The sequence below is a fragment of the Aulostomus chinensis genome, chromosome 1, assembly GCF_037954235.1.
Source record: "Aulostomus chinensis isolate RoL2024-O1b breed Wild chromosome 1, RoL_Achi_v1.0, whole genome shotgun sequence".
Taxonomy (NCBI): domain Eukaryota; kingdom Metazoa; phylum Chordata; class Actinopteri; order Syngnathiformes; family Aulostomidae; genus Aulostomus; species Aulostomus chinensis.
The window spans coordinates 19,198,711-19,207,932 of NC_141320.1; the positions used below are offsets into that span (position 1 = coordinate 19,198,711).

At 44.3% G+C, this 9,222-nt stretch overlaps 2 non-coding genes across 2 annotated transcripts; both read right to left on the reverse strand.

The window, feature by feature from the left end:
• Window positions 1-6,479: 6,479 nt before the first annotated feature.
• Window positions 6,480-6,643, reverse strand: LOC147270674 (U1 spliceosomal RNA). The gene has a single exon (XR_015117029.1). It is a non-coding gene; the product is annotated as a U1 spliceosomal RNA (small nuclear RNA).
• Window positions 6,644-7,418: 775 nt separating this feature from the next.
• Window positions 7,419-7,602, reverse strand: LOC147270675 (U2 spliceosomal RNA). Its single transcript, XR_015116496.1, has one exon. It is a non-coding gene; the product is annotated as a U2 spliceosomal RNA (small nuclear RNA).
• Window positions 7,603-9,222: the final 1,620 nt, after the last annotated feature.

Here is a 9,222-nt window from a genome sequence, read left to right on the forward strand (position 1 = left end):
TAGCAACCAACATAGCAACAGCAGAAACGTGACACTGTAACGACTCTCTTCTGAGAGGTGAAAGATTCACCGTAATAACGAACAAACCAAAGATAAAACACAAGAACTGAGCAAAGATTATGAAAACAAAATGTATATTTCTCTCTAGAAATGTCATCAGAATGCTTTATTAAATCAAAACTATCTTGGAAGAAGGCACTTTCCTCCGAAAATGACAGGAGCGGCCGCCATGTTTTTGTTTTGAGAGGCCCGCATGAGAGAGTCACATGACCTACCAGCGCTCCAATAGAAAAGAAGAGGGGAAAAAAACGTACACATTTCACAATTTTTTGGCCTTTATCGTAGAACTGATATGTTTTGACCTGTGGACAAACGGAGCCTTTTCACGTTTTGACATGAGACTGGGTTGTCAAAAGCAAAGACCAGACAGCAGGACATCAAAATAAAAGATCCAGACACTAAAACTACAAGTAGAAACAAGAAGAAATACTAAAAGCTTTGGAAAGATACTACAAGGTTGGATATACATTCTTATATACACTACTATTCTCATTGACTCCTAAAGAGGGACAGGAAACATTAGAATGTGGATCAGATCAGCTGATTTCAGTGTTGAGTCCATCCCTCCATCCACTTTCTGTTCTTATCCTTTAAGGGTCATGGGGGGGGGGGGGGATCGCAGGTGACATTGTTCAAGAGGCAGGGTTCACCCTGGACAGGTCACCAGTCCATCAGGAGAAATGAGGTGGTCGGTGTCATGCAACCTAAACTAAAACATTAGTCAGATCAAATTCAGATTAAAGCAAGAGTCTCCAGATCAAAGTCAGAATTCCTGATGATGTCATCAGGGCTTTGACAGTAGCTAGAATTCTGTCTTTGATCTCAGGAGGACATGAAAGAAACACAATTGAGGAAAGTAGAAGAGAGCTTGGCAGCATGATGGTGCAGTGGTGAGCACTGTGGCCTCACAGCAAGAAGGTTCTGGGTTTGAGTCCAGGCTCGGGTGGGGAATCTTTCTGTGTAGAGCCTGCATGTTCTCCCCATGAATGCGTGGGTTCTCTCTGGTACTCCGGCTCCTTCCCACTGTCCAAAGACATGTAATTGGGGACGAGGCTGATTGGACACTCTAAATTGACCGTAGGTATGAATGTGAGTGTGAATGGTTGTTCGTCTCTGTATGCTGACCCTGTGATGGACTGGTGACCTGTCCAGGGTGAACCCCGCCTCTGGCCCGTAGATGCTGGGATAGGCTACACCCCCCATGACCATCAATGTGGGTGTTTTGTTAATTGCATGCCACATGAAATTATTATTGGTCACTTTTCTAGCAACAGTCTCACAGTGGCAAGACAAGAACACTTCTACTTTTAATGTTGACAGTTTGTTCAACACTAAGCTTCATCCAGTACCATGTTGTCAAACACTGGAACCTCCACAGCACCTGAACAGGGACTTGAACCCTGGACCCTCACATTAAAAGTCTGATGCTCTACCGTCTGAGCTCCTCAGGCTCTTTCTACAGCATTGAGACAGGAACAGAAACACCTGTGAAGGTCAAACTGATGCTTTCTTGACTTGTTCAGTCCTCCATGTTAAAGTCCACCAAGCTTTTGATTGGCTCTGATTCTCTGTGGCAAAATCCAACAAGAGGCTCCAAAAATGTCCTGAATGTCACAAGAATGCACAGGACAAGATGTTAGTTTCCTTCATGTCTGCAGTTCCTCCACTGGAAAGTAAAGTCAATGCTGCTCCTCTGCTGAAACCTGGGATCGGACCAGGGACCTTTAGATCTTCAGTCTAAGGCTCTCCCAACTGAGCTGGTTCAGTTCTGAGTGAGGGCTCTGCTTCTCTCATTTATAATCTCTTCCACTCTCACTGGACCTTAGAGAGGATTGGAGCTTCTGAAGTCCTGACACATTGAGCAGTTCTCCAGGACCATTTTTGATGGATGTCTGGATCACACCAGCCTTTTTTGTTTGTCTTCTTGCACCACCGTGCCGCCCCTACTAGTCGTCTACATATCAGTGTTCTCAGTACTGCACGAACATTCACATCAGTATTGTGCTAATATTTTATTTCCTGGCTCTTCAATCCTCCTATTATGAAGTTGATTGCTTCAGCGACCAGGAGACGTTATCATTGGCAGCTAGTTTACTATTATTGCTGCTGCTGTTGTTGGTTGTGTGTCTGTCTTCCACCCCCCTGTCCCTCTGTCTTTCTCTCTGCTTGTCTTTCACCCTCATCTTGTTCCCATCTTTTTGTCATTCTCTCCCTCCTTTCTCTCTGTCTTTTGTCTTTCCTTCTCTATATTTGTCTTCTGCTGTCTGTCCTGTCCTGCTCTCTTTCAACAACCAACCAGTCAAAGCAGACGTCCGGTTAAAAAAATATGATAAAAGAACTCTTGGTTTGATTTGGCTTGAGACATGAAGAAGATAGGATTGTTTTCCTTTCATTTTAGAAGCTTTTCCAGATTCATGAAAAGATCATCAATCAGTGCAGTATTTCAGACAGACTTCTGGTCCGTGAGGACGAGGAATCCAGCACAGATCCACAGAACTCCAACTGCCATCTTTGATGGTTCCTTTACAGTCTGTAGGGTGGAGAGATCCTCCTGAGTCTGGCTTGGAATGTTTGTCTGTGGATGTGTTGGCCCTGTGATGGACTGGTGACCTGTCCAGGGTGAACACGGCCTGTCGCCCAAAAGCTGCTGGGATAGGCTCCACCCCCTCATGACCCTGAACAGGATAAGCAGAAGACAATGGACAGAAGTCCTGACACATTGAACAGTTCTCCAGGACCATTTTTGATGAAGGTCTGGATCACACCAGCCTTTTTTGTTTGTCTTCTTCCAGTGTCCTCAACATTGTGTGAGCCAATAATTCCACATCTGTACCAGACACACCTCTGGTTGGTGGGTTGATGGATCTTTCTGTTCTAACAGTGTCTTTTATCTTGCTTTTATCTTTTCTATCTTTTCTTTGTATCTGCATTCTGTGGTGCACGGTGGCTCTGGAAGAGCGCTCTAACTATTGTCACTGTACCCCCCCCCCCCCGTACAACAAAAATAAAAGATTCTGATTCCGATTCTGACACACACACACACACACACACACACACACACACACACACACACACACACACACACACGTGTATCAACATGATGTTCCGAATGTTTCACTGTCTGTGGTTGTCCAGCTCTCCTTGCCTCTTCACTGTCATTGTCAGAACTCGGAGCAGTCTTCCTCTCTAGGTGATGTCTCTGAGTGATGATGATTGCTGTCTGTTCAACCAGCTTCATTTGTTGATATCTGAGAAGGACTGAAGACAGCAAAGTGTGCTGATTGGCCAACAACCCCTCACAGGTCAAAGGTCACTGCTCTGAGGCGGACCAGTTTACTGTAACAGTGGTGGCACCATCCACTGCTGGCGCTCTCTTCAGTGCTTCTTGTTTCTGCCCTTTATGTGTGAGCTCCTAGAGCAGCTGGTCCGGCTCCTCCCCCTTTTCTTTTCTATTCCTCTAATTTATTTTTTGATTTTCTATTTTTGTAATTCATCATCGATCTCGGCTCACGGTCGCTACACTCTTGACCTCCTGTGAGCCTTGAAGAGAGAGAAGCCACCTTTGTGTCGGAGCAGAGCAGCTTAGTCCAGGCAGCCAGCAGCCTGAGACCAGAGGGTAGCCAATCAACGCGCTTCCCTTCTTCATCGAGCGAATCTCAGCGGGAGCCACGGTCAACGAGGTGGAGGCTTTGGAGGCCGTCCTCCCACCAGTTCGTTGGAGAGGCGTCGTACATCGATGGGAGAATCCAGCTGAGAACGTCAGCCGGTTACGTTGGTTTTCACCGATTCAGGCCTGGACTCCTGTCTCGCTGCCAAACTCCGCCTGACTCCGTAGAGCTGGTCAGCCTCCACTCAGTCCTCTTCATTTGGTTGGAGGTCACCATCGGTCATCCTACACACCTTTCCACCTGCCTCTTAGCCGTCTACTTGAAGCTCAGATAAATCCAGGTTAATTCATACCTGCTACTCAATATGGGCCTTAATTACTCTGCTGGAATTATCACTCTGTCTTAAGGGTTTTCTTAATTGTATTAAATCCTCTTTAATTTCCAAGAAGTCTTCCAACTCATTCATTCATGCAAGCCACTGATCCACAAGACCTCATTGATGAGCTTCAACCTGAGACTGATTGTTTCTCATTGGACGAGACACCCATTCAATGAGACTCATTGGCAGTCCATTGAAATCTACTGGTATTCCTGGTGAGTTGATTTAACAACATGAGCTGACAGAATCTACGTTCAGGTAGGAACCACCACATCCAGGGGTCTGGACCTTTGAGCAGGCAGAGCCATCAAAGTAGCAGACTAAGCTAGCAGACATTAGCATTGAGAAGAAACTGATACCTGAGCCTACTTTTGGGTCTGGTCAGGTGATGACACAATAAAATGACATCATTGTCAGACTGACGCCTGCTCAACACTGACCAAACGCCGCCCTATTGCATCGTGGGAAATTTCTGCTTGGCTTGCGTCCATCAAAACACACAAAGAAATTTCTCCAGAATCAGGATTGACAGTGGATACAATTGAGTCCACACTGGTTTTTCATTCTGAGTCGGGTGCAGGTGTGGAATTTCAGACACAGTCTGTGTTTGTGTTGTTTATTCAGTGATTTTTCTTACAATTCCCAATCAAAGCCCCACATTGCTAATGAACTCAAAATGATGCTAACAGTAATGTAGTGATAGTTGCCAATAAACTAAGTGATGCTGACAGTCATGTGGTAAGAGTTGCTTCGAACCTCAAAGTAATGCGACAGTGATTTCAGAAGAATTGCTAATGATCTCAAAATGATGCGACAGTGATGTAGTAAGAGATGCTAAAAAACTCAAAACGATGCAAACAGTAATGTAGTGATAGTTGCTAATAAACTCAGTGATGCTTACAGTAATGTAGTAAGTGTTTCGAACTCCCTCAAAATGATGCTGACAGTCATGTTGTAAGAGTTGCTAAAAACCACAAAATAATGCGACTGTGATGTCGGAAGAATTGCTCATGATCTCAAAATGATGCGACGGTAATCTAGTAAGAGCTGCTAATAAATTCAAAATGATGCTAACAGTAATGTAGTGAAAGTTTCGAATAACCTCAAAGTGATGCTGACAGTCATGTGGTTAGAGTTTCGAGTAACCTAAAAATGATGCGGACAGTAATGTATTAAGAGTTGCTAATAACCTCAAAATAATGCGACAGTGATTTCAGAAGAATTTCTAATGAACTCAAAATGATGCTAACAGTAATGTAGTGATAGTTGCTAATAAACTCAGTGATACTTACAATAATGTAGTAAGAGTTTCAAACTCCCTCAAAATGATGCTGACAGTCATGTAGTAAGAGTTGCTACTAAACTCAAAATAATGCGACAGTGATGTCGGAAAAGTTGCTAATGAACTCAAAATGATGCTACAGTGATGTAGTAAGAGATGCTAAAAAACTAAAAATGATGCTGACGGTAATGTAGGAAGAGTTGAAACTAACGTTAAAATGATGCTACACTGATGTCATAAGAATTGCTCATGAACTCAAAATGATGCTAACAGTAATGTAGTAAGAGTTTCGAACTACCTCAAAGTGATGCTGACAGTCATGTAGTAAGAGTTGCTACGAACCTCAAAATAATGCGACAGTGATGTCGGAAGAACTGCTAAGGAACTCAAAATGATGCTAACTGTAATGTAGTGAAAGTTTCGAATAACCTCAAAGTGATGCTGACAGTCATGCAGTAAGAGTTGCTACGAACCTCAAAATAATGCGACAGTGATGTCAGAAGAATTGCTAATGATCTCAAAATGATGCGACAGTGATTAAGTAAGAATTGCTCATGATCTCAAAATGATGCTACAGTGATGCCGGAAGAATTGTTAATGAATTCAAGAATGATGCTGACAGTAATGTAGTGATAGTTGCTAATAAACTCAAAGTTATGCTGACAGTAATTTATTAAGAGTTGCTAAAAACCTTAAAATAATGACACAGTAATGTAGTAAGAGTTGCTATGAAACTAAAAATAATGCGACAGTGATGTAAGAAGAATTGCTAATGATCTCAAAATGATGCGACAGTGATGTCGTCAGAACTGAGAGTCCGGGTTTTCCAAGTTGATCTCCTCCCACGCATGAATTCTCTCTGGTATCCTTCCACTTACTGCGAAGACGAGCCGTGGATGTATTGTCCTGAGCCCAGGGCTTGTCAGATACCATGACCCTCAACTAAATGTGGCAGAAACCCTGCCCTCTTCATTTAGGGCTGGAAGGTGTGAGAGATACTGTGAGCTCATCGAGGCTACGTCCTCCGCGGTCTCCTCAGGCTGGCCAGCACAAGAGGAGACCGCCAACTGGCCGGGACAGGCGGTCACCGTTGTTGTTGTTGCCGCCGTGGTCGGCCTTTCTTTCTTTCTTTCCTTTTTTCACACGATCACAGGGGAGATCACGGACGCAGTCCCCCACTGTCAGAAATTATGCAGTTGAGATTCGCACATTTGGGGAATACACCAGGGTCAGCACAGCCCCAGTGCAATGGCTGTGCCTCACCCGGGGAGAACCACCTTGCTGATCATGGTATCTCCCCTGCCAGGTAAGTATGACTTGCTGAGCTTAGGAACAGACATGAGCTTCAGGGACACAGCCTTCTGACTGACAGGCAGGGAGGCCGACACAGCGCCTGATCTTTCGTTACTTGTGCAAATCTGCCGCGTGCGCAGCCCCCTTTGTTTCTCACAACGATGCCGGATGTCGGATATCCCAAGCCTGGGAAGCTCGACCGATGCCGTTTTCAAGGCTCACCTTCTCGCTGGGGGCACCAGCGTGGCCTCTAACCGCACGCATCGTGCCCCGCAGTAAAAAAAACAATCTCCGTCCGCTTTCACCCTTGGATGGAGCGTCGCGACCATGAGAGCTGTCAACGCAAGCGGCCCAATTCCGAAAGACTGAAGGCAGCAAGCTGGGGTTTCACATTTCAACATCAAGTTCACAACCCATCTCTGGGCAAAACAGGCACATTGAAGGTTCAGGTCTTTCAGAGTCCATTCCAAAGCCTTTTGGGAAAGGCTCCGAGAGCAGTGCCGTCAGCGGACCTCCATCCTTATCTGGAGTGCAAACGGAGCCACAACTTGACGCCCAGCGGCAGCGCGGGCGGAAATCCAGCCCCGGCCTCATGTGCAGCACTCAACAGTTGGCCTGAAGAGCACGGGATTTGCTCCTGACAAAAGGGGAGGGGCCCGCACTGTTCCTGGAAGGCCATTGCGGCCGCAGGCTGAGGAAAAGCTGCAGTGCAGGAGGACAACCCTGGTCCGGCTTTGGGTGGAGCAGGTGAGCGAGTGCCTGGCGGAGGCTTGTTTTATTTCCAACAAGAAATGCGGGGCATTGCACCACTCCTGGAAACACTGCAATACCAGGTTGATGCGTGGAAAGGACGGAGCAAGCTCCCGTTCCATCTCCCTGTTCCAAAAAGCAATTTAATATATGGATAAGGAACGTACCAGATATTAATCTGATAAGAACAGATACTACACTTGATCTTAGCCAAAAGGCCGAGAAGCGATGCCTGTCAGCCACCCGACGTGAGAGCCAGCACCCCCGGTACAGCCAATCCCGGCCGCGGCTGTGGGCAGGAACTGCAACATTTTGGGTGGCGACACAAAATGCAGTGCCATAAACACTACATCTGGCACACTGGTTGTCCCCACTGCTATCCAAAGCAAAGGCAATCGGTGCCTTCACCCTGCTATGCTAGTGGGGCGACTCAAAGTAAAACAAAGCAGTGTTCAAAGCCACAAGCCAGCGACTCATCCTGGAGTCGGGGTTTTCCAAGTCCCCCACTGTCAGAAATTATGCAGTTGAGATTCCCACATTTGGGGAATTCACCAGGGTATCCAAAGCCCGGGAAGCTCAGCCGATGCCGTTTTCAAGGCTCAACTTCACGCTCGGTGAACCAGCGTGGCCTCGAACCGCATTAGAATTGCTAATAAACTCAAAATGATGCTAAAAGTAATGTTGTGAAAGTTTCTAATAACCTCAAAGTAATGCTGACAGTCATGTAGTAAGAGTTTCTATGAACTTCAAAATAATGCGACAATGATGTCGTAAGAATTGCTAATAAACTCAAAATGATGCTAACAGTAATGTAGTGATAGTTGCTAATAAACTCAGTGATGCTTACAGTAATGTAGTAAGTGTTTCGAACAACCTCAAAGTGATGCTGAAAGTCATGTAGTAAGAGTTGCTACTAACCTCAAAATAATGCAACAGTAATGTAGTAAGAATTGCTAATGAACTCAAAATGATGCTGACAGTAATCTAGTGAGAGCTGCTAATAAACTCAAAATGATTCTGACAGTAATGTAGTAAGAGCTGCTAATAACGTCAAAATAATGCTACAGTGATGTCGTAAGAATTGCTAATAAAATCAAAATGATGCTCACAGTGATGTAGTGATAGTTGTTAATAAACTCAGTGAAGCTTAAAGTAATGTAGTAAGTGTTTTTAACAACCTCAAAGTGATTCTGACAGTCATGTAGTAAGAGTTAAAAACGAACCTTAAAATAATGCTAACAGTAATTTAGTAAGAGCTGCTAATAACCTCAAAATAATGCGACAGTAATGTAGGAAGAATTGTTAATGAAATCAAAAATGATGCTAACATTAATGTAGTGATAGTTGCTTATAAACTAAAAGTGATGCTTAAAGTAATGTAGTAAGTGTTTCGAACAACCTCAAAGTGATGCTGACAGTCAGTTAGAAAGAGTTGCTTAAAATAATGCAACAGTAATGTAGTAAGAGTTGCTAACAACCTCAAAATAATGCGACAGTGATGTCAGAAGAATTGGTAATAACCTCAAAATGATGCTGAAAGTGATGTCGTCAGAATTGCTCATGAACTCAAGATGATGCTAACAGTAATGTAGTGATAGTTGCTAATAAACTCACTGGTGCTTAAAGTAATGTAGTCAGTGTTTTAAACAACCTCAAAGTGATGCTGACAGTCATGTAGTAAGAGTTGCTACGAAACTCAAAATAATGCGACAGTGATGTCGTAAGAATTGCTATTGAACTCAAAACGATGCTAACAGTAACGTGGTGATAGATGCTAATAAACTCAGTGATGCTGACAGTAATGTAGTAATAGTTGCTAAAAACCTCAAAATGATGCGACAGTGATGTCG